The sequence below is a fragment of the Magnolia sinica genome, chromosome 8 (assembly GCF_029962835.1).
Source record: "Magnolia sinica isolate HGM2019 chromosome 8, MsV1, whole genome shotgun sequence".
Lineage (NCBI taxonomy): Eukaryota > Viridiplantae > Streptophyta > Magnoliopsida > Magnoliales > Magnoliaceae > Magnolia > Magnolia sinica.
The window spans coordinates 89,241,947-89,267,248 of record NC_080580.1 but is presented as its reverse complement, the minus strand read 5'-3'; the positions used below and the strand labels follow the sequence as shown (position 1 = coordinate 89,267,248).

General features: G+C 42.2%; 1 non-coding gene and 1 pseudogene across 1 annotated transcript; one reads left to right on the top strand and one right to left on the bottom strand.

Annotated features, from left to right (window-relative positions):
• Nucleotides 1-20,376, top strand: part of LOC131253638 (low affinity inorganic phosphate transporter 8-like) — a 79,908-nt pseudogene extending 59,532 nt beyond the window's left edge.
• Nucleotides 5,934-6,040, bottom strand: LOC131254527 (small nucleolar RNA R71). The gene has a single exon (XR_009175641.1). It is a non-coding gene; the product is annotated as a small nucleolar RNA R71 (small nucleolar RNA).
• Nucleotides 20,377-25,302: the final 4,926 nt, after the last annotated feature.

Sequence of the window (25,302 nt, the reverse complement as noted above, 5' to 3'; positions counted from 1 at the left end):
AAATAGTTCCACATTTGATACAGTTTTAAACCGTTTCAAAACCAAAAAAGTACCCATTCCTGAATGGCCTTTTTGGTGTAGTGACAACCATATCTACCAGATGACCCAAAAGTCTAGCTAGTCTATCCATCAGGTGGGCCACCTTAGAAAACTACAATACACCAAAAAAAAAAAAAAAAAACCTCCAAACCTGTAGCCCATGTGATGATTGGAACTGACTTGACTTTCGGGTCAAGCTGATCATCATGGCAGGGCTCACCAGATACGCTTGTCAGAAGGCATACAAACAACACAATCGGCCAACCCAAAGGGGTTGAATATATAGAGATTACAACATCTATACAAGGAAAGTAATAAAATCAGAATCCTCTACCTATGGAAACCAACTATATAAGGTATGCTAGCTATACAATGTATATTTCAGTCTGTCTAACATCCCCCCTCAAACTAATGCGGGTCATCGACAAATAATAGTTTGCCAACGAGAAATAAGTGACGTGCAGAAGTTAGGGACTTGGTGAAAATGCCTGCAATCTGATCATGGGATGCAACATGTGGTAGAGAAATGAGCCCAAACTGAAATTTTTCACGGATACAGTGACAGTCAACTTCGATATACTTCGTCCGTTCATGAAAAATCGGGTTAGGCAATCTGAATGGCACTGAGATTATCAACATGGAGTGGAGTAGGATTCTGCACAGGAATGCCCAAGTCAGAAAGAAGTCCACGTAACCAAACAAGCTCACTACACGCAGCAGACATCGCTCGATACTCGGCTTCGTGCTTGATTTGAAAACAGTGGCCCGCTTCTTACACTTCCAAGAGATGAGAGAAATGCCAAGAAAAACACAGTAGTGGTAGATCTTTGTGTGAGAGCACAACCAGCCCAATCAAAACATCCGAATAAGCACGAAGGTTCAGAGTCGTCGTGGAGGAGAAGAACAGTGATCGATTCGGAGTTCCACGTAGGTACCGTATGATGCGTAACACTGCAGGTTATATGAAGAGTCCGAGGAGCAAAAACAAACTGATCTGACGACTTGGACGGCGTAGGCAATATCAGGGCGAGTCATAGTTAAGTAAACCGGACTCCCAACCAAACGGCGGTATAAGTCGGGCCGTGCAAGTAGATCACTATCGTCGCGGCCATAATGAATGTTAAGTTCTAAGGAAGTCTGAACTATTTTCTGATCTGTCAATGATGCCAAAGCGAGAAGATCCTTAGCATATTTACGCTGGCCGACCAGGATCCCACGTTTAGAACGTGAAATTTCAAGCCCAAGAAAGTATGTGAGATAGCCGAGGTCTTTCATCTTGAAGGAGGATTGCAAAACTTCCTTTAAAGCCGAGATGCCAATAGCATCGCTACCAGTCAGGAGGAGGTCGTCAACATAGACCAGAACAATGACAATTCCGTGAGCAGTGATGCGCAAAAATAAGGATGGGTCATAACCACTTTGAGTAAAGCCGGCACCGTAACAACATCGTGAAAGCGTTGGAACCATACGAGGTGCTTGTTTGAGGCCGTACAGGCTTTCTTTAGGCGACATACCTTATTGTCGTGGATTAAAGAGCCAGGAGGAGGTTTCAAATATACGGTTTCTTGGAGATCTTCATGAAGAAAGGCATTTTTCACATCCATCCGAGCGAGTGGCCATGAGCGAACAGCAGAAGATATAGCTAGAAGAGTACGAACAGTTTTCATCTTTGCCACGAGAGCGAAAGTCTCATCATAATCAATTCCGTATTCTTGTTTGTATCCGAGCGACAAGTCAAGCCTTGTATCGATCCAATGATCCATCGGACTTGAGCTTGACAGAATAAATCCATTTACTACCAATTATTTGTTGGTCAATGGGTCGAGTGACAATGTCTCATGTATGATTATCATCTAATGTTACAAGTTCTTTTGCCATAGCCTTCTTCCAACAATCATGAGTGGCTGCCTGAGTGTATGAAGTAGGAATAAATAATACAGTATTCAAAGTAGCATTCATGGAAGACATAGAGCAATAGGTTGTCGATGTACACGAGCGAAATGACGTATCGAGGTAGGTTCGGGATTTACAACAGATAAGTAGGTTTAGGTTGAGTAATAGGTGGTGGATCTATACGTGGTCGACGTGAGTAAACCTGCAACGGACGAGGGAGAGTACTCGAGGCAAAAGTAATGTCAGGAAAGGCGGTTAGACCAGGAGAGTTTGGAGTGTGCGGAGGAGGAAGAGATAAATGGAAGGCAATATGTTCAAGAAAAACAACACGTCGTGAAACCCGAACACGATAAGAAACAGGATCATAACATCGAAAACCCTTTTGAGTTGTTGCATAGATTTACACGCATAATACCGCTTAATGGCCTGATTAATCGTGTTTGTAATGCAGAGTGTATGTACGAGCCTGGACCGAAAAGGGTGTTTAAAGCATGAACTTAACGCTCTAATGACACCAAAGCATGGGACGAACTCCAGAGACCCAAGATCAACAGAATTACACATCAGGGACCCAAGAAAATCGAGGAATTGAAGCTCAAGTGGCCTGAAAAGTGTCGAGAATGCAAGATCATAGGGTTCCCACCATCTGATCAGTTCGAAACTTCATACGTGGCTTGAGGACCATAAATAAACCATACACGTAAAATTTCAGCCCCTGGATCACTGTGGAAGTGGCCCAACGGACAGATCAGCCCCTTTAATCATTATGTGGGGCCCGCCTGATATCCGGATATGCTTCAAAATTGTTCTAGACTGTTTAAACCACGTGTCAAAGCGGATGGACGGAGCGGATTTCTCACGATCATCACAGTGGACTCCGTATGCACAGCGCGTGTACATAGTGCACCGCTGCCCGTGCCGCACCGGACGGTCAGCCCGGTCAAAGACGGGCTGACCCGTCTTCTTCTTCCGCATCAATAGCAGACGGATGCTATCCGTCCGTTTTTCATTAGTGGGCCCCATCCATCACAGGTATCGGAAATCAGAACCGTCCATATGCTCTGCAAGGTGACTAACACCGTCGCCTAGCTTTCTTTTTTGGCCCATGCACACACACAAAGGCAGATTACCTGATAAACGTCAGATGGACGGCGGAGTAAGCAAGCTTATGGACCACACCGATTTTCTCCAAAAAATACTCATTTTCGGAAGGTTTTTCGTCCTGAACCTAGTGGACGGAATGGATTTCTCAAAATACATCACTGTGGGGTCCACCGACCATCACAATTTCGCAACAGAGCCTGCGGCGGATCGTTGTGGGCCACTCTCTGAGGCGATCGGTTCAATCTGGACCATTTAGTGGATTCCAAAGAAGCCTGGAACCATCACCTAGGTGGAAGTTTTCTAGGAATCAACGTGTAGCGGATTTTGACCGCCGAAACTCATGATGAACGGCAGAATACAATATCCAGTGGGCCATACAAGAACCTGCCAAAATCACTCTTTCCTGACTGGATTTCCACGAGGATTCCAATGGACGGCATGGATTTCGTTGACAAAACCGATTATGGGCCCCATCAGCAGCTCAGCGCAAGTTTTACGCAGACAAAGTCTCCAAGGAGAACACGGACGCTGCCGTGCGTAAACGGGTCTTTGGCACTCTCCGTCTGCAGGAAGGATAAAAGGAGAGAGGAAGTTTGGAGGGTTGGCATCGAGAGAGAGAAGGGTTGGAGGGAGGAGGCTGGTGGCAACAAGAGAGAGAGAGAGAGAAAACGGAAGGGAGGGACAAAGAGTAGGGGCGTGGCTGCTGGACGTTAGCTTGGGACAGGAGCTTGGTGCCGGTTTTGTGCTCGGTTTGGCTGCTGGCAACGTGGACAGAAGCTGGACAGGGTTTGGGCTGGAACGTGGACAGAAGCTGGACAAGGCTCGGTTCTCCTTCTTCCTCTTTTTTTTCTTCTTCTTCTTCTTTTTAATTGGAATTTAGCCCATATCATGTGTGGCTAAACCTCTTAGCTAGGGCTAAGAGGTGAAGCCTGTAGTGAGATGGGAGATTTTACTGTGTGCCTTTAATTCATAAACTGAATTTAATATAGTTGATTTTTAAAGGAATATTTTTCTTGGTCTTTTATGGTCTGTTGTGACTGAAATTACAATGGGTTTGCAATGGCTTTGAGTATTTCTTTTTCCCTTTTATGTTTATGAAGTCAGGAACCCCTGTTGTTCATCATTGTCCCATGGGCATGGTAGGATGACAGTACCCTTCCTGATCTTCATACATTGTTGATTGGTTGGTAATTAGTTTAATCCTGTTGTTTGCTTTGTCTCCTGGGCATGGTTAGATGATGGAATCCATTCTAATTTATATACCCTTCATCTCTTGAAACTCGGATCAAGTAAATTCAGTTTGATTTCCATAAATCTTAATGCGGGCATAAGATCTCCCCGATCCCTACAAGTGGATCCTCTGAATCTCTAGTTTCCTTCCTCGAATTTCTTAAAGTTTAGATAATTATTCCACAATTATTTCATAAATTCTAGTTGGTTTAGATCACATCTTAGTCTAGTTCTAGTTCTACTTGGTTTCGGATAACGTACGGGTTTCAGGTCCTGTGGATTCGACCTCGATCTTACCGAGTTTATTACTACATCACAACCCTATACTTGTGAAGTGAACATTCTTCCAATTGACTGTCGGTTACGTTTTTCTGAAATTAATTAGTTTTAGAATTAGGTTAGGATTAGGATTTTACTTACTTTAGGATAGAAGTTTTTATTTTATTTTATTCTATTTTTAGAAGTTAACATGTTTTCCTGTTTTGTAGGATCCTGACATAAGTTCTTAAATTTGTAATTCCTTCCTAATTTCTCTACTTCTTCTGTTTTTAGAATTAAGGTTTAAATCTTAGAAATTTTCTAACTCTAGTATCCTCCCTTCTGTAGGAAATAGTTTATTTTTAGAAATTAGGTTATTTCTTTCCCTTTTTAGAAATTAACTTTCTATTCTTATTTTAGTAACTTTCTAATTTAACTCTTTTAAAATCTAATTTGTCTCCTAATTTATTTTTAGAATTATTCATTATATACTAACCTTCCTTTTTTTTAGGCGTTTAAGATATAAATTTCTTATTCTGTAAGCTCCTTCCCTACTTTCTATTTTTCGGTTCTCTTTTAATAATTTACTTTCTAGTTTAGGTCTTTCCTAATTTACTTTAGAAATTTCCACTTTCTTTTAAGAATACCTTCTTTTAGAAATTAATTTACTATTATTTTTCTTTTAAAGGATCATTCTTCTCTTTTTAGAATCTAACTTATTTTTGTTTTATTTTGTAGGTTTTTAACTTAGGACTCCAATTTGGTAATTTCTTTCCAACTCTCTCCTTCTTTCTAGATTTTCTTTCCCTTTCTTAGGATTAGGTTTTTAATTGAGGGCTACGAGTGTTTTCATGCCCAAGTGGGCCCGTGACGACACTCGACGTCTCTTGACTGAAGGAGGATTGGTTGAGGGGTTGACTATCCATCGCAGGACTAGACACCACTCGAAATCCCTTGAGTTAATTGAAGTTATGGCTGAAGACCAACCTCCTCTACTTCCACCCAGGGTGGAGGATACCCAAGATGAGAACGAGGTGCATCAGGCACCCCCGCCTCGTACTTTACGAGATTATCTACAACCGGCGGGAGTGAGTATGCCCTCATGCATGATTTTTCCTGAAAACACAGGACAAATGGACATCAAGCCAGGAGTTATCCAACTCCTTCCCAAATTCCATGGACTTGAATCAGAGAGTCCATATTTACATTTGAAAGAGTTCGATGAGATTATAGCTACATTATGTTTTCCTAATGTATCTGAGGATACAATTAGGCTGAAACTCTTTCCTTTTTCCTTAAAAGAGAAAGCTAAGACGTGGTTACATTCACTGCGTCCTAGATCCATTGGCACATGGAACGACATGCAGAGGGAATTCATAAAAAAATTCTTCCCACATCATAAAACGATTACCTTCAGAAAAGCAATAATGAACTTTACCCAAAAGGAAGATGAAACATTCTTCCAATGTTGGGAAAGGTTCAAAGATTTGGTCAGTTCATGCCCACAACACGGATTTGAAACGTGGCGCATTACAAATTTTTTCTATGATGGACTGACATCTTCTATGCGCCAAATGGTCGAGACAATGTGTAATGGAGAGTTCATTAACAAAGATGTTGACGAGGTATGGGATTACCTCGATAGTCTCGCTGAAAAAACACAATCATGGGACTATTACCCAATGGCGAACACCACGTCTAGGCCGACTCAATTAAAGGAGAAAGGTGGATTATATCTCTTGAAAGAAGAGAATGATCTCAAGTGTAAAGTGACTACGCTCATAAGGAAAGTTGAGGCCATGGAAGGAAAGAAGGATAAGGTCAATGAAATTGTTTGCAGCATCTGTGATTGCAACATTCACACAACTGAAAACTGTCCTACAATACCTGCCTTTCGAGGAGTATTGAATGAACAAGCCAATGCCGTAAATAATTATCAAAGACCTTTTACTGGACCCAACTCCAATACATACAACCCTGGCTGGAAAAATCATCCAAACTTTAGTTGGAGGAATGGACAGACGGCGACTCCTCCAGGTTTCTTCAATCAAAATCCAAATCAAGTGAAACCTCAAGAGGAACCGGTTCAAAATCCCATACAAGAGTTGGCTTAGGCAATGCGGAATCACAGATTTTATGCAAAAGATAGATTCTCGTATGACGGTTATAGAAAAGGGGATGCTTCCTTCACAACCTCTCCCCAATCCTAAACCGCAGTACGAGATTAATGATCCCAGCTCTTCAAATCAGATGGGGCATGCTAAATCCATCACCACTCTTAGGAGTGGGAAGATCATTGATAAAACTCTTCCGGTTAGACCCGAAAAGCCTTAAGAACCGAAAGAGGACAACAATAATGAATCTAGTGAGGCCCCACAAAAATTAGAACCGAAACTTCTAGAGAAGCCAGTTGCTCCATTCCCCCAACGGTTGGTTTCACCAAAACCTCTCTCTAACTCTCAGGATATACTAGAGGTGTTGAAACAAGTGAAAGTCAACATTCCTCTACTTGATGTCGTTAAACAGATACCTTCATATGCCAAATTCCTGAAAGACTTATGCACGACCAAAAGACGGAAAATTATTCAAAAGAAAATCTTCTTGACTGAGAAAGTGAGTGCCATCCTGAAGCAAGACGTGCCACAGAAATTCAAGGATCCCGGTAGCCCAACCATATCATGTGTAATCGGGAACCATCGAATTGATCACGCACTTCTTGACTTAGGAGCGAGCGTCAATCTGATTCCTTACTCGGTATACAAACAGTTAGGTTTGGGTGAATTAAAACCCACCCTAACCACACTACAACTTGCTGATCGCTCTGTTCGTGTACCAAGAGGGATAATTGAGGATGTGTTAGTCCAAGTCGATAGATTTTACTACCCTGTAGATTTTATCATCCTGGACACCGAACCCATCAATAACATGAGCACTCAGATTCCCGTCATTCTTGGTCGCCCATTCCTTGCCACGTCAAATGCAATTATCAATTGCAGGAATGGTATCATGACTATGTCTTTTGGAAATTTGACATTGGAGTCAAACATTTTTTCAATAACGGTAACTCAGAAGATGATGACGATTTCCACGACATTAACATGATTGACTCTTTCGTGGAAGATACGACACCTCCTGACCTTATCCTCCGACCATCTAGAGACGTGCCTGGCCCACTCCCATGATTTTGATGATGACATGATTAGGGAGACATGTGCCTTGCTTGATATTACCGGTACTTGAAGTTAACCGGTGGAGGCCACAATTTGAAGAATTGCCACAAACCGATGTAGTGCCTCTACCGTCTAACCTCAAGCCGCCGAAGCTTGACCTAAAACCTTTGCCCTCTGATTTGAAATATGCCTATTTAGGTCAAGATGAGACATACCCGGTGGTGATCTCTGCCCACCTGGAGAAAGAACAGGAGAGTATGCTCATATCTACTCTCATTGAGCATAAAGGAGCCCTGGGATGGACGATAGCGGACCTCAAAGGAATCGATCCCTCGATTTGTACTCACCGCATATATCTTGAGGATAATGCAAAAACCGCTCGGCAACCACAACGTAGACTAAATCCAAACATGAAGGAAGTGGTTAAGGCCGAGGTTCTTAAACTATTGGATGTGGGTATTATATACCCTATATCTGATAGTCAATGGGTGAGTCCAACTCAAGTGGTCCCTAAGAAGTCCGGAATCACCATCGTAGCCAATGCTAATAATGAACTCGTGCCAACTAGAGTCACTACTGGTTGGAGAATGTGCATTGACTACAGGAAATTGAATACCGTCACGAGGAAAGACCACTTTCCTTTACCATTCATTGATCAGATCCTGGAAAGGTTAGCTGGTCATTCCTATTACAGTTTTCTTGACGGGTATTCGGGCTACAACCAGATAGAGATAGCCCCTGAAGACCAGGAAAAGACTACATTTACATGTCCTTACGGCACCTTTGCCTATCGAAGGATGCCATTCGGACTATGTAATGCCCCTGCCACCTTTCAGCGATGTATGCTTAGTATCTTTTCTGATATGGTAGGGCAATATCTAGAGGTCTTCATGGACGACTTCTCTGTTTATGGTCCATCTTTCAGCAAGTGCTTGGAAAGTCTTAAATGTGTGCTGAAAAGATGTGAAGAAAAGAACTTGGTACTTAATTGGGAGAAGTGCCATTTCATGGTTCAGAAGGGAATTGTCCTTGGGCATATCATCTCGTCCAAAGGAATCGAGGTAGATAAGGCAAAAATCGATCTTATCTCTAACCTACCTCCACCCAAGAACATCAGAGACGTGCGATCCTTCTTAGGACACGCAGAATTTTACAGGCGATTCATAAAGGACTTTAGTCTTCTCTCTCGTCCTTTATGTAATCTTCTTCAAAAGGATGCTCCGTACGAGTGGACTAAGCAATGCCAGGAAGCTTTCACCAAGCTTAAGGCACGTTAACCACTGCACCTATCATGCAGCCACCCGACTGGAGCCTTCCTTTTGAGCTTATGTGCGACGCTTCTGATTATGTTCTTGGGGCGGTCCTAGGCCAGAGAAAAGATAAGAGGCCCTATGTCATTCATTACGCAAGTAGAACTTTAAATTCTTCCCAGGTAAACTACTCGACTACGGAAAAGGAACTCTTAGTTGTAGTGTTCGCCTTGGACAAATTTAGGTCCTACTTGATCGGATTCAAGATTATTATCTATACAGATTTGCAGCACTTAAGTATCTTCTTTCAAAGAATGATTCTAAGCCCCGTTTGATACGATGGATCCTTCTACTCCAAGAATTCGATTTGAAAATTAAAGATAAAAAGGGAGTAGAAAACGTTGTAGCCGATCACCTTTCTCGCCTTAATACCTCGATTCCCTTGAGACAACCCATATCAATGACATGTTCCCTGAGGAACAATTGTTTAGAGTCTCCCATTCACCTTGGTTCGCTAATATTGCTAATTTTCTTATCACAGGTTCTATACTAACACATTGGACTGCGCAAGATAAGAAGAAATTCTTTACCAAGGTGTGCAACTTTTTTTGGGACGATCCATATTTATTTAAATATTGCCCAGATTAAATCTTAAGGAGATGTATGCCAGACGATGAGCATTAGAGTGTCATCTCCTTCTGTCACTCACAGGCCTGTGGTGGTCACTTTTCTACAAAGACCACGGCTAAGATTCTGCAGTGTGGCTTTCTTGGCCCACTATGTTTAGGGACACTCATGAGTTTTGCAAAGCTTGTGAGCGTTGTCGAAATTGGGAGCATTGTCCCGTCGAAATATGATGCCTTTGAATCCCATTCTTATCATTGAAGCATTTGATTGCTTGCTGGGGCATCGATTTCATGGGACCATTCCCCAATCGGTTGGGAATCTGTATATATTGCTCGTCGTAGACTATGTTACTAAATGGTTGAAGCGATTCCGTGCTGGAACAATGACCATCACACAGTCATTAAATTTTTAAAAGAAAACATCCTTTCTTGGTTCGGAACGCCTCGAGCCTTCATTAGTGATAGGGGCTCATACTTTTGTAATAGACCCTTCGAGAGTTTAATGAAAAAATATGGTATCTCTCATAAGGTGAACACCCCGTACCATCCACAAACAAGTGGGCAAGCTGAGATTTCTAATAGGGAAATTAAACATATTTTGGAGAAAACGGTTAACCCAGATCGTAAGGATTGGTCAATCCGATTGACCGATGCCTTATGGGCATACCGTACTGCATTTAAAACTCCTATTGGAATGTCTCCCTTTAGACTTGTCTATGGGAAGGCTTGTCACTTGCCTGTGGAGCTGGAACATAAAGCGTACTGGGCGATCAAAAATCTTAATTTCAATCTGGACAACGCTGGCTCGCTACGCAAACTTCAATTGAATGAACTGGAGGAAATCCGGAATGATGCGTACGATAATTCGAGAATTTACAAGGACAAGATGAAAGCATTTCATGACCAACACATTTTGCGAAAATCATTCACGCCTGGTCAGAAGGTCCTTTTGTACAATTCTCGATTATATCTCTTTCCGGGTAAGCTTCGATCTCGTTGGACCGGCACTTACATTATTGTCACTGTTTTTCCGTATGGGGCCGTTGAGATAAGAGATCCCGACAATGGCAAGGAGTTTAAAGTCAATGGACATCGATTGAAACCATTTGTCGAGAAATTTGATTCAAAGGACAGGTCCATGCCTCTGACTGATCCTGTTTACCAGGATTGATCTCCTAGTCTGAGACGTTAAACTTAGCGCTCATGGGAGGCAACTCAGCCTTTTGCTTTATTGTATTGCTTTTTATTTCGTTCATTTTCATTTTTATTAGTTAGTTACTTCAATGTTTGTGGGTAACATTACTGCAAACCCTCACGAGACTACAACTCGTCCACTAGGGGTAACCTAGGGGTTTAAAGGCTTGTTGCATACGCTAAATGCAATCGAGAGTACCTGCGAAAGTGGTGTAGGTAGGATTTCATTTTTGTTATTTTTATTTTACTTTTGTTGGTTTCTCTCTGGTGCTGACCCGCTCTTACGTAGATATCTTTGGAAAGCCTCTTGATTCTTTTCGTCCAGGTACTATCTTTCCATCACTCCTATTTTTCCGTTGTCTCATGTGCATTGCATGTCTATTTCTTTTTACATTGAGGACAATGTAGATTTTTGGTTGGGGGTGGGAGATTAGGTTTCCTAATCAGCGTTTTCTTGGTCTTGAGCAAAAGTTGTGAAAATTTTTAAATTTTTCTGGAATTTTGTATGAATTCGAAGTGATTTTGACGGCCATCTTAGATTTAGAATTACAAGATAAGTGATGTTGGTAATCTATGACTCTTGGATTCAGTCATCTATTAAATTTCACAGCTAAGTTTGAATTGTTAATCCATTATTAGAATTTGTAAACTTTAATTGAGTCATGAATTCGTAGGACACATCTCGCTTGCATATTAAGGTTTCAGTTCGATATTAAAGGATTAATTTGGTAATCACTAAATATGAAAGGAACCAACTTGAGAAATCAAATAGATTGAGCGAACAATCTTTACCATAGGTTTGCTCCCTATAGGTGAGGATCTAATCCCTCTTCTTGGCGTTACTTCTAATAAAAAAATTAAAAAATTAAAAGAATAAAAAGATAATGTGTAAGCCAAGTTGGGTTATCGTGAATTCTCTTAGTTGTTACCAATGATATCCTTAAATATCGAGGTGAATCTTAATGTTGACAAGTCGAGATTAGACTATACATTCATAGATCTCATTGGTTAGAATTTTTCTAATTAATGGAATAATACTTTGAACTTGATTATGAAGTTTACCGTGCGCTGGAGTCTAGGAGAAAGTAATATCCAACAGTCATGAATCTAAAAATTCTCATATCTGGATTACTCTGCAAAAATCACTCGAGTTTATAAATTGTTCTGTAATTCTCAACTTATTTTTCGCATACCTTGCTCGGGACTAGCAAGATGCTAGTTGGGAGTTGTGTTGAGGGTCAAATATTGCATATCAGAACCAGTTGTTGCATAAATTTACACGCATGATACCGCTTAATGGCCTGATTAATCGTGTTTGTAATGCAGAGTGTATGTACGAGCCTGGACCGAAAAAGGGTGTTTAAAGCATAGACTTAACGCTCTAATGACACCAAAGCATGGGACGGACTCCAGAGACCCAAGATCAACAGAATTACACATCAGGGACCCAAGAAAATCGAGGAATTGAAGCTCAAGTGGCCTGAAAAGTGTCGAGAATGCAAGATCATAGGGTTCCCACCATCTGATCAGTTCGAAACTTCATACGTGGCTTGAGGACCATAAATAAACCATACACGTAAAATTTCAGCCCCTGGATCACTGTGGAAGTGGCCCAACGGACAGATCAGCCCCTTTAATCATTATGTGGGGTCCGCCTGATATCCGGATATGCTTCAAAATTGTTCTAGACTGTTTAAACCACGTGTCAAAGCGGATGGACAGAGCGGATTCCTCATGATCGTCACAGTGGACTCCGTATGCACAGCGCGTGTACATAGTGCACCGCTGCCCGCGCCGCACCGGACGGTCAGACCCGATCCTTCTCGCATACAGAGAACAGCGGGCGGACGCTGTTCGTCCGTTTTCGTGTAGTGGGCCCCATCCATCACTGGTTTCGACGATCAGAACCGTCCATATGCTCTGCAAGGTGACTAACACCGTCGCCTAGCTTTCTTTTTTGGCCCATGCACACACACAAAGGCAGATTACCTGATAAACATCAGATGGACGGCGGAGTAAGCAAGCTTATGGACCACACCGATTTTCTCCAAAAAATACTCATTTTCAGAGGGTTTTTCGTCCTGAACCTAGTGGACGGAATGGATTTCTCAAAATACATCACTGTGGGGTCCACCGACCATAACAGCGCTCAAACACGCAGGCTCTGTTTCGCAACAGAGCCTGCGGCGGATCGTTGTGGGCCACTCTCTGAGGCGATCGGTTCAATCTGGACCATTTAGTGGATTCCAAAGAAGCTTGGAACCATCACCTAGGTGGAAGTTTTCTAGGAATCAACGTGTAGCGGATTTCGACCGCCGAAACTCATGATGAACGGCGGAATACAATATCCAGTGGGCCATATAAGAACCTGCCAAAATCACTTTTTCCTGACTGGATTTCCACGAGGATTCCAATGGACGGCATGGATTTCGTTGACAAAACCGATTATGGGCCCCATCAGCAGCTCAGCGCAAGTTTTACGCAGACAAAGTCTCCAAGGAGAACACGGACGCTGCCGTGCGTAAACGGGTCTTTGGCACTCTCCGTCTGCAGGAAGGATAAAAGGAGAGAGGAAGTTTGGAGGGCTGGCATCGAGAGAGAGCAGGGTTGGAGGGAGGAGGCTGGACGATTGCAAGAGAGAGAGATCCGATTTTTTTCCTTTTTTGGGACAGGAGCTTGGTGCCGGTTTTGTGCTTGGTTTGGCTGCTGGCAGCGTGGAAGAAAAAGAGAAACAGAGAAGGACGTACGGCTGGCTTGGGTTTGGGCTGGAACGTGGACAGAAGCTGGACAAGGCTCGGTTCTCCTTCTTCCTCTTTTTCTTTTTCTTCTTCTTCTTTTTAATTGGAATTTAGCCCATATCATGCTTGGCTAAACCTCTTAGCTAGGGCTAAGAGGTGAAGCCTGTAGCGAGATGGGAGATTTTACTGTGTGCCTTTAATTCATAAACTGAATTTGATATAGTTGATTATCAAAGGAATATTTTTCTTAGTCTTTTATAGTCTGTTGTGACTGAAATTACAATGGGTTTGTAATGGCTTTGAGTATTTCTTTTCCCTTTTTATGTTTATGAAGTCAGGAACCCCTGTTGTTCATCATTGTCCCATGGGCATGGTAGGATGACAGTCCCCTTCCTGATCTTCATACATTGTTGATTAGTTAGTAATTAGTTTAATCCTGTTGTTTGCTTTGTCTCCTGGGCATGGTTAGATGATGGAATCCATTCTAATTCATATACTTTTCATCTCTTAAAAACCAGATCAAGTAGGTTCAGTTTGATTTCCATAAATCTTAATGCAGGCATAAGATCTCCCTGATCCCTACAAGTGGATCCTCTGAATCCCTAGTTTCCTTTCTCTAAATTACTTAAGTTTTAGATAATTATTCCATAATTATTCCCTAAATTCTATTTGGTTTAGATCACATCCTAGTCTAGTTCTAGTTCTACTTGGTTTCAGATAACGTACAGGTATCAGTCCCTGTGGATTCGACCTCGGTCTTACCGAGTTTATTACTACATCACAACCCTGCACTTGGGGTGTGAACAAGTTTTTGACGCCGTTGCCGGGGACTGACGGTTACGATTCTCTGAAATTAATTAGATTTAGAATTAGGTTAGAATTAGGATTTTACTAACTTTAGGCTAAAAGTTTTTATTTTATTTTATTCTATTTTTAGAACTTAACTTGTTTCCTGTTTTATAGGATCTGGACATAAGTTTCTTAAATTGGTAATTCCTTCCTAATTTCTCTACTTCTTTTGTTTTTAGAATTAAGGTTTAAATCTTAGAAATTTTCTAACTCTAGTATCCTCCCTTCTGTAGGAAATAGTTTATTTTTAAAAATTAGGTTATTTCTTTCCTTTTTAGAAATTAACTTTCTATTCTTATTTTAGTAACTTTCTAATTTAACTCTTTTAAAATCTAATTTGTCTCTAATTTATTTTTAGAATTTTTGTTTAGAAACTAACCTAACTATTATATAATCCTTTAAGAAAGAAATTTCTAATTCGGTAAGGTCCTTCCCTAGTTTCTAATTTTAAGTTCTCTGTTAATAATTTAATTTCTAGTTTAGATCTTTCCTAATTTACTTTAGAAATTTCCACTTTCTTTTAAAAATACCTTCTTTTAGAAATTAATTTACTGTTATTTTTCTTTTAAAGGATCATTCTTCTCTTTTTAGAATCTAACTTATTTTGTTTTATTTTGCAGGTTTTTAACTTAGGACTCCAATTTGGTAATTTCTTTCCAACTCTCTCTTTCTTTCTAGATTTTCTTTTCCTTTTTTAGGATTAGGTTTTTGAATTTAATTGAGGGTTGCGAGTGTTTCATGCCCAAGTGGGCCCGTGACAACACTCGACGTCTCTTGACTGAAGGAGGATTAGTTGAGGGGTTGACTATCCATCGCAGGACTAGACACCGCTCGAAATCCCCCGAGTTAATTGAAGTTATGGCTGAAGACCAACCTCCTCTACTTCCACCCATGGTGGAGGATACCCAAGATGAGAACGAGGTGCATCAGGCACCCTCGCCTCGTACTTTATGAGATTATCTACAACCGGCGGGAGTGAGTATGCCCTCATGCATGATTTTTCCTGAAAACACAGGACAAATGGACATCAAGCCAGGAGTTATCCAACTCCTTCCCAAATTCCATGGACTTAAATCAGAGAGTCCATATTTACATTTGAAAGAGTTCGATGAGATTATAGCTACATTATGTTTTCCTAATGTATCTGAGGATATAATTAGGCTGAAACTCTTTCCTTTTTCCTTAAAAGAGAAAGCTAAGACGTGGTTACATTCACTGCGTCCTAGATCCATTGGCACATGGAACGACATGCAGAGAGAATTCGTAAAAAAATTCTTCCCATATCATAAAACGATTACTCTCAGAAAAACAATCATGAACTTTGCCCAAAAGGAAGATGAAACATAAATCATGATGCAAGCATAAGATCTCCCCGATCCCTACAAGTGGATCCTCCGAATCCCTAGTTTCCTTCCTCTGAATTTCTTAAAGTTTTGAGATAATTATTCCACAATTATTTCTTAAATTCTAGTTGGTTTAGATCACATCTTAGTCTAGTTCTAGTTCTACTTGGTTTCAGATAACGTACAGGTTTCAGTCCTGTGGATTCGACCTCGGTCGTACCGAGTTTATTACTACATCACAACCCTATACTTGGGGAGTGAACAATCATAAATCTTACAAATTTGAACAGCCCTCCAAATCCCAAGTACATACATTTGACTGATTTTGGAGATAGTTTGTTACATTCACGTGAAGCCAGGTGAACATAACAGATACAACTAAAAACACGAAATGTGAAATAGGAAGGAGGTAAGTCGGTGAGAACAGAGTAATGAGATTTACTGTTCAGAATTTGGTTGGTATCCGGTTAATCAAGTAGACAGAATGTAACATTGTTTCCACCCGGAAAGAACGAGGAACACTCATAGTTGTCATCGGGGTGTTGGCGGTTTCAACAATATGACGATTTTTCTATTCCCACCCCGTTCTGTTGTGGAGTATCAGAACAGGTGGTTTGATGAATAATTCCATGCCCTTGAAGAAATGTATGAAAATCAGTTAAGAGATATTCCTCCCTGAGTCAGAGCGGAGAGTTTGAACTGAAACCCGAAATTGAGTCTTCACCGTAGAGTGAAATAACTTGAATTTTTCAAAAACCTGTGACTTCGATTGCAGAAAGTAAATCCAAGTGTAACGTGTGAAATCATTAATGAATATAACATAGTATCGTAACCCGGAGAGAGACATAATTGGTGAAGGACCCCAGACATCCGTATGCACAAGTTCAAACATAGAAGATGATTTTGTAGTACTTAGGGAAAATGGAACACACTTACTTTTTGAAAGACAACAGGAAGAACAAGAATAATCCAAATCATTTTTATTAAGAGAAATATTCCCTAACATGCCAGACGAAATTAACTGAAGTAACCGATCGGAATGTGGATGACCCAGGCGAAAGTGCCATAGTTTCCACAATTTATTTACCGAAGAAATATCTGATGAAGAAGAAGAAAAGAAACAACGAGCCGGAGTGACAGATGGATCAAAATCCAGCACGTACAAATGACCATGCCACCTACCCCTCCCAAGTACCTTCCTCGTCGCCAGATCCTGCACAAAACAACAGTTGGGAAGAAATATGACTAAGCAGTTATTTGATGTGAGTTGACCAACTGAAATTAAATTGAAGGAGAGGTTAGGGACGTGAAACACATCACGAAGGGTGAACTGGCGATGAGCAGAAGGAGAGAAAGTCAATGATCCAACAAACCGAATAAGTAGTCTAGTGCCATTCGCAGAAGAAATAGGACTGATTTTTGGTGTAGGGACGAATGTCACGAAGATGGGATACAACACACCGGTCATATGATTGGAAACACCCAAATTGAAGAACCATGTAAAAGATGGGGATATACCGGACATACTGGCCGCAAGGGCCTGAACGATTTCTTGGAGCATCGCAGAGTCAACGGAGATGAAAGATCTTCGCAGAAACGGTAGATGTAGAATCACTAGTGGCAGCAGTAGTAGAAAGAGCACGACCACGACCACCACGTCCACGGCCGGAAGAAGATGCATAGGCACGTGTACGGCAGTCCTGAATACCATGACCAGTTCGTCGACAATAAGCGCACCATTCTTTGCATTGAGCGCGACAACATGACCCACCTTGTTGCAACCACGACAAGTCAAAGGAGAGGAACCACGTGTTGGTGTAGTGGTGGTCACAGCAAGCACCATATCAGATGATCCCGGAGTTGAGGAAGGAAGAGAGAGAACTTTCAGTCGTTGTTCCTCAACCAATAGATCATTAATAACTGAATTCAATGAAGGAGTAAGGCTACAGTTCAAGAGAGCAGCCCGACAATGCTCGAATTCCGGACGTAGCTTCATAAGAAATTGGCGAACTTGTGCACTCTTGCGCATAGTTTGGAAAATCCTAAAGTCATGAGGAAATATTAGATCCTTCAAGGCCATCTCAGTCTAAATTGTGACAATTTTAGAGTAAAATGATTGAATACTGTCATCACCCTGAGTAAGGTTAACGAGATCCTGTTCCAAACGATATGACCGGGCTGCATTACTTTGTTGATAAATTGTCTGAAGATGCTCCCACATTGCCTTAGCCGTGCGATGAGGTGTGAGGCCAACAGCAATGGACCGATCGATCGAATCGAGAATCCAGGTAATAATCCGTCCATTGTTCATTTCCCAATCAGCCAATTTATCGGCATCTGTGGAAGTAGGAATAGTAAAGAGATCCATCAATTAGTCCCCACAAACCACGACCCTTGAGGAAGTTACGAAAATGGATGGCCCATAGCAAATAGTTGGTACCATCAAAACTATACCTTGGGGCCCTGTACGTGATAAGTTCTTGTCCATTAATCGGAATTAATATAAAGCACAAAGAGTTGTAGCAGAAGAATATTTTAGGTGTACCGTATAGCAGGGGTAAGATGTCTAGAATCGGCGTAATAAGAACAACAACATGAGCTCTTGTTCGGAAAATGTAGATACGAATCGGCGGAATCGCAAAGCAATAGTGGATCTCGGATCTGGATAAGTGAGATTTGGTGTTGGATCGGGATAGTCGAGATCTGGCGACACAATAGCAACAGAATAAATCTGGATGGGACCAGGGCTGGTCGGACGAGCAGAGGGCGACGCCGGTCGACGAGTAGAGGGGCGATCCGGTCGGATGAGTAGGGCTGGTCGGACGAGCAAAGGGAGAGAGATTAGAGAGGTGGTGGCGCTGGACGAGCAGAGGGGTGGTCGACGAGAAGGGGTGGTCGGATCTACAACAGGGGCGCGGGACGAGCAGCAGATGGCGCTAGACGAGCAGAGGGATGATCGGAACAAAGGGCACCGGACGAGGGGTGGCCGGACGACACAAGAGGGGTGGCCGGACGACGCAGGGTCGGTCGGACTGACAGGTGGTGCCGGATTTGGATCGGAGAGCTCCGATACCATGTAAACCGAGAGGAGCCGAAAGCTTTTGTGTATTTGAGACAACCCAAAGGGGTTGAATATATAAAGATTACAACATCTATACAAGGAAAGAAATAAAATCGGAATCCTCTACCTATACAACCAACTATATAAGGTATGATAGCTATACAAGGTATATTTCAGTCTGTCAACATGGCAAGGCATACAAACAACACGGTCGGCCCCATAGTAAGATGAATAACTTCCATGCATGATGTGAACCAAGTTTCCAGGCACATGAATAACTTTTCCGTGCAGTTGAATAAGTGTTGCAGAAATGGGCCTCACATAGCGTGTATCACGGGGACGTGGTTTGGATGGTGACCTGGACACCAACTAGCTATCCGGTGTCAAAGCTGTGAGCCCTACCATGATGTATGGTGTTTTATCCATGCAATCCATCCATTTTGCATGAGCCCAAAAATAGGCAGATCCAAACCTCAAATGGACCATACCACATAAAATACCCAATTATGGGGCTACTGCCAGAAGCTCAGAAAATGAATGCAATTGAAGTGTATAAGATCTCTAGGGCCATGTTCTTGGTGGTGCTCTTCGCCACTGTCCCGGGCAACTGGTTTACTGTCTTCCTTATTGATCAGATTGGACGGTTTGTGATCCAGATCGGCGGGTTTCTCATGATGTCCATTTTCATGGCGGTACAGTGAGGTAAGGGGCAATTCTTGCGACGGACAATCCCCGTCGGGATTTTGCGCTATGGGCTTACCTTCTTCTTTGCGAATTTTGGGCCTCACAGTACAACATTCATCCTGCTGGCTGAGCTGTTCCTGGCGAGGCTCTGGTCCACCTGTCATGGGATATCGGCAACTGCTGGGAAGGCGAGGGCCATTATCAGTGCCTTCGTCGTCTAGAGATACACAATACTCCATGTGGACAAGAACGATGATAAGATCAACCGGGTGGTGAATTTCATCGGATGTCTGTTCACTTTCATGTTGCCGGAGACCAACGACTAATCGCTCGAGGAGATCTCAGGCGAGGACAAGGATCTCGGCGGTGGGAGGGAGGAGAATGGGAGGAATTCAACGGCTGAGATCTACCCTATAGTGGAAATGGTTTAAGTTAATGGCATTGATTTAAGGGTGCTAAGACAGGAGTGGCTTGCTTGGGTGGTAGACTCTCAGGAGTTTCAACACCCGGTCAAGGGTTCAAGTATCCATAGGTGGTGAAATTCCACTAGCGTGAGTGTGTGGGGTGTGTAAGTGTGTAAAAAAAAAAAAGAAAACAAAAAAAAAAAAAAAAAGGAGGTGGTAAGACAGTGGGCCGGAGCCAAAAATTACAAAAAAAAAAGTATGATTCTAGCGTGCCTGATGATGAGGCATCTAATGGGTTCCCAAATTCAACAAATCAACATCTATTAATTAAACGTAAGTGGGATTATCTGATCAATCTGATTTTCTGTTTATGACCAATCTACAGTCGGTCCCACTATTGGACGGTTCAGATTTGAAGTAAATGCGATGAACATAATAGAAAAACCACCCCAACAATACTGCAGTTTGGAGTATGGTATGCATCCATGCATCTTTGTTTTTCCGCACGTTGTTTGATTTTGAATTATCTACTGTGGAAGTCGTGTTTGCAAACACGACTTCACGAAATTTCATGATATTTGGTACAACCAAATGCTCCTAACAAGAAAATAATAATAATAATAATAATAATGTGGTAATTTCCCTGGTGTGTGGCCCATGGTTGGTTCATCAAAGCCATTGATCTGATGGCCCCCTATCATGAATGTACCATACTCAGATCGCTTGTAATCTTTTTTAGAGGAGAGAAACTTTGATACTCTGGCAGAGTTAGATGGATACACATGCCCTTAGAAATTACTTAAAAATTGCATATGTGAAATATACGTAATTCAAATTACACGTAGAATGATAAGTCTTAAATATAGTGAGATTTGAAGGTGCAGTCTAGGTGTTCGTGAAAATGCAGCACAGGCGAACTCAGATTGAACTCGGCTTGAACCGGCTCGAGCTGCTAATCGAGCCGAGCCGAGCTAGCCAATTAGGCTTGAGGACTGAGCCGAGCCGAGTTCGAGTTGAGGTCAGCTAGTGGCCGAGCTAAGTTGATTTGAGGCCAACTCGACTCGGTTCAACTTGATGTACTGTAACGCCCTGAAAATCGGGGGTCAAGCAGGTACCCAACTCCCGAGTTCCAACACATCATTTATGCAACGTATATAATGATAATTTGATGTTGTCCATATTAGTACATAAAACATGAATGAGATTAAACTAAATTAGCGAATCACACTCCAAGGATAGTTGAATTTGCGCAAGCAGAAGACTGTAAACAGAGTATAAAATATATAAATCATTGTAAGTCCCCAAAGTATAAATACATTGCCAGGTTAAATAGTTACAAGTATTGATTCAAAATACAAAATGTCAAAAGAGTGGTAGTCCTCTACAAGCATGAACCCTGAAGCCCTGCCGATTCAGAATTGTCTACGAGAACCCGCCCGAATACTGCATATATGAGAATGCCTCCTCATCATCCTCAAAGTCCGGCTCCGCCTCGCAGGCTATGCCGTCATTTGAACCTACAACAGAGTCTGGTTAGTGTGTACAACACCATCCCGTAACGTGGGAGTGAGTGATCAACTCAGTGGAATAATAAAGCAAAGGTTAATATGTTATCAATTCAGTCAAGCAGTAATGACAACCTAATACAATCAAACATCCCTAAATACTCTGATTAATGCAAGAATGATATGAAATAATGATGCATGCCCTCGCCTGCGCTCCCTCAGCGACTTCATCTCACGATCGCGCATGAAACACTTCCTCAGTGCTTGACCTGCTACGCCAAACGCACACGTAATGCAGTGCATGAGCGTGATTACCAAGTTCTTATTAGTCCTTTTCATACAGCAGGATTGGAAAGCTAAGGTACCTCCCTTATATCAATTCTCAAACAATGATCCATTCTAGGGTCGTTAGTCCTAGTAAATCTCATACGATGTTACGGTTCTAGGTTACTATAAAGGGCTCGTCACCTTATTAGTACATGCCTAGTATGTACTCTTGTTGATACATAAAGGCTCGTCGCCTTTACGCGATCTTAGAGTATGCTCTAGGTCACTACAAAGGACTCGTCACCTTATCAGTGTAGGCCGACAGCTCAAATACAGTGTCTCATACCACCGTATTTAGCTCACGAGTTTGGGTTGCTCATTGGTCACTACGGGGAGGCTTGTCACCCTAGTGTAGGCCGACAGCTCTACCATGGTGTCCCATACCACCATGCTCAGCTCATGAGTCTTAACGGATCGAGGTACCAAGGTTAAAGGGGTTTTCACTAGGGAGTTTGGTACCTTAGATTCAAGCAGTAGCGTCCATATATGGTGAACATACATCGGGTCAATCGGGTTACTTGACGAGCTCGACTGGTATGAGCACACATTGACTTGATCGACATGGAGTGCGTAAGCATTCTGCGTGGCCTAACCACTGTCGACAACAACATACGACTGAGATTCGTCGAATACATTCGGTGTGGCGAAACAGCCTCAGTCACCAACCCAGGATCTGTTACCGATTGCCTGGACTATATAATAGTCCCAATCACACTCAATTCCAACAAGCAATCACATGAGATAGTCAAAACAGTAATGAACAAATATTTCAAGTATTACAATCATTTGAGCATTTTATAAGGACACATATTAAACATGTTATCCTACGCATGTATTTCATACATAAATCACGCAGTTAGATTTTAGTCACATGAAGGAATTTATACATATAACCAAGGTAGTTGAGAATCTCATCTCAACACCCTTAGAAAAATACAATTTAACAAACACTTACTCTTTCAGACATTTTATCGAACACTTAGACTACACCTTTCAACATACATGATGTATGTCGGTTACAACATATATTAGGACAAATCATTTCGCCAAGGAGTTGTCAAGTACACAACAATTATGTATTTGCATGCAATAATCATGGCAAGCACAATTTATAATTCCGCATCCATTCAAACATTTCAACAAACGCACCGAATGCATTTAAAAGCAACATAGTTTATATATGTGTAATATACAGAAACATCGTATCTAGCGTATGTGATAGCATTTAAGTCAGTCAAAAATCATTAACTGACATTAAAAGCTTTGAAAACCATAACCTAAGCATTTATAGTCCGCACCTTACGCTCGTAAACAAGTATCGAACTCAGTTTGTATACTGAGTCTTTGTCTACAGCACAATGGCAACTTGCAGTACGAAATAAGTTAACTATTTCATCACTTACATGATTTGAAACCCTAAAACAGGTTAGGGTTAGGTTTTTCTTACCTAAGAACGGCGTCGGAATCGCTGGAATAACGATACGATAACAGTGGTTAAGTGCGTGGAGCAACGGGATCAATTCCCAAGATGAATCTCCAACTCTCTCTCTCTCTCTCTTTCCTTTCCTTTTCCTCTCCTCTCTTTCTTAGGGTTAAAAAATTCGTGTGAAATATAAGAGAGAGGGTTTAAGGCCCTTATATAGGCCTGGGTCTGATGGAAATGGCCCCAGGGCCAATGTATACTTAGGTTATATGCAAAGGACGTCTGTTTCAGCCCAATGGAGCACTTTTGGTGGCCCCTTTTCCACATGCGGTCGGACTTAAGCTCCCTGACCATGGATCTAGGTCAGGCTGAATTTTTGCTCCGATCGAGTTTACAGATCGACCGTGGCGGACTAGTTTTAGTTTAACGGTCACTGTCACTCGATCGGGCCACAAGTACATTGCCATGTATGGGATATTTTTCCGATCCGAGGGTGTATTTGGGTCATATTCGGCGATGCGAATCCTTATATTTGGCCCGCAAGTGACACGACTCGGATTACTTAAATTTAGATTTTATTTCTAAAGATATTCACATTTCTCACACACTTTGCTCCGGCTCAAATTGTGCATTTCTAGACATAATTAAGACTTGATTTTCGAGGGGATTGTCAAGTCCAGTAATGCGGTCATAACTTTATAATTTTGCGATTATCGGACTTTCGACGTACGGTCCAGGTCTAATACGGAGTTTCGGTGTGCTCCCGAGAGTAACCGGGTTTAAGGATGGATTCTAGATTTCAGGGTAATGTAGCGTCAATGATTATGCATGCTTTTGGTCTTGCAAATCATATTTAAAGCGATTAGTGCTAATTTCATAAGCACTCTAGTTTAACACTTGATAATATTAACATAATTTCTAAAGGTTTTGGTCCTATGTGATTTTTGCCTGAGGTGGTACTCGGGTCCTTGTACAGATTTTTTTCTGAGACGTTACAATCTACCCCCCTTAAAGAAAAATTTCATCCTCGAAATTAGTACCTTTTCATACTCCTCGAGAATCTGAGGGTAGTTCTTTCGAACCTCGGCTTCTGTTTCCCAAGTAGCCTCTTCCTCCGTGTGGTGCATCCACAGTACCTTCACAAGTGGGATAACCTTGCTACGCAGCACCAGTTCCTTCCTATCCAAGACACGCGTCAGTCGCAGTACATAAGTAGCGCCCTCGCTCAACTGGACCTACTCCCATCTGATAATGTGGGAAGGATCGGGAACAAATTTCTTTAGCATGGATACGTGAAATACGTTGTGAACGCCTACGAGTGGAGTGGATAAAGCAAGGCGGTACGCTACCGCCCTCACTCGATCAAATATCTAGAATGGGCCAATGAATCAAGGCCTGAGCTTCCCCTTCTTACCAAACCGAAGGACTCCCTTCATGGGGGAAACTTTAAGGAATACATGATCCCCAACCTCGAACTCTAATGGTGGCCGTCTCGTATCGGCATAGCTCTTATGTCTACTCTATCAGAAGTCGGTGCCTAATAATGTCGATCTTCTTTGAGGTCGCGAACTAACTCTGTGCCTAATCGGGCTTTTCTCGCCAACCTACGCCCGAATGCGGTGCCCTACACGGACGCCCATATAGTGCCTCGTAGGGGAGCCATGTCAATACTCGCATGGAAGCTGTTGTTATAGGCGAACTCTGCATAAGGAAGACAGTCTTCCCAACTGTCCTTGAAATCCAGCGCCAGCTCGCAACATATCTTCCAAAATCGATTCACCCGTTCCATCTACCCGTCGGTCTGTAAATGGAACGCGGTGCTGAACTTCGATTTCACACCCATTGCTTCTGGATGCGAGTCCGGAAGATGGATGTGAATCGTGTGTCTCGGTCCGGACACGCTCTCCAAGGGAACTCCATGTAGACGCATAATCTCCTTGATGTACAACCGGGCCAACTGTCTACTGAGTTTAAAACTTTAATCGGGAGGAAGTGAGCCGACTTCGTCAACCGATCCACGATCACACAAATGGAATCATGTCCCTTCCTCGTCTTCGGTAGTCCCAGAGATGAAACTCCCTAAAATGAAACTCCTACTTCCATTCGGCTATGGGCATGGCTGAAGCAGTCTAAGAGGTCGGTGATGCTCGGCCTTAACCTGGCATGTGAGACAACAAGACACGTAATCCGCTATGTGGGCCTTC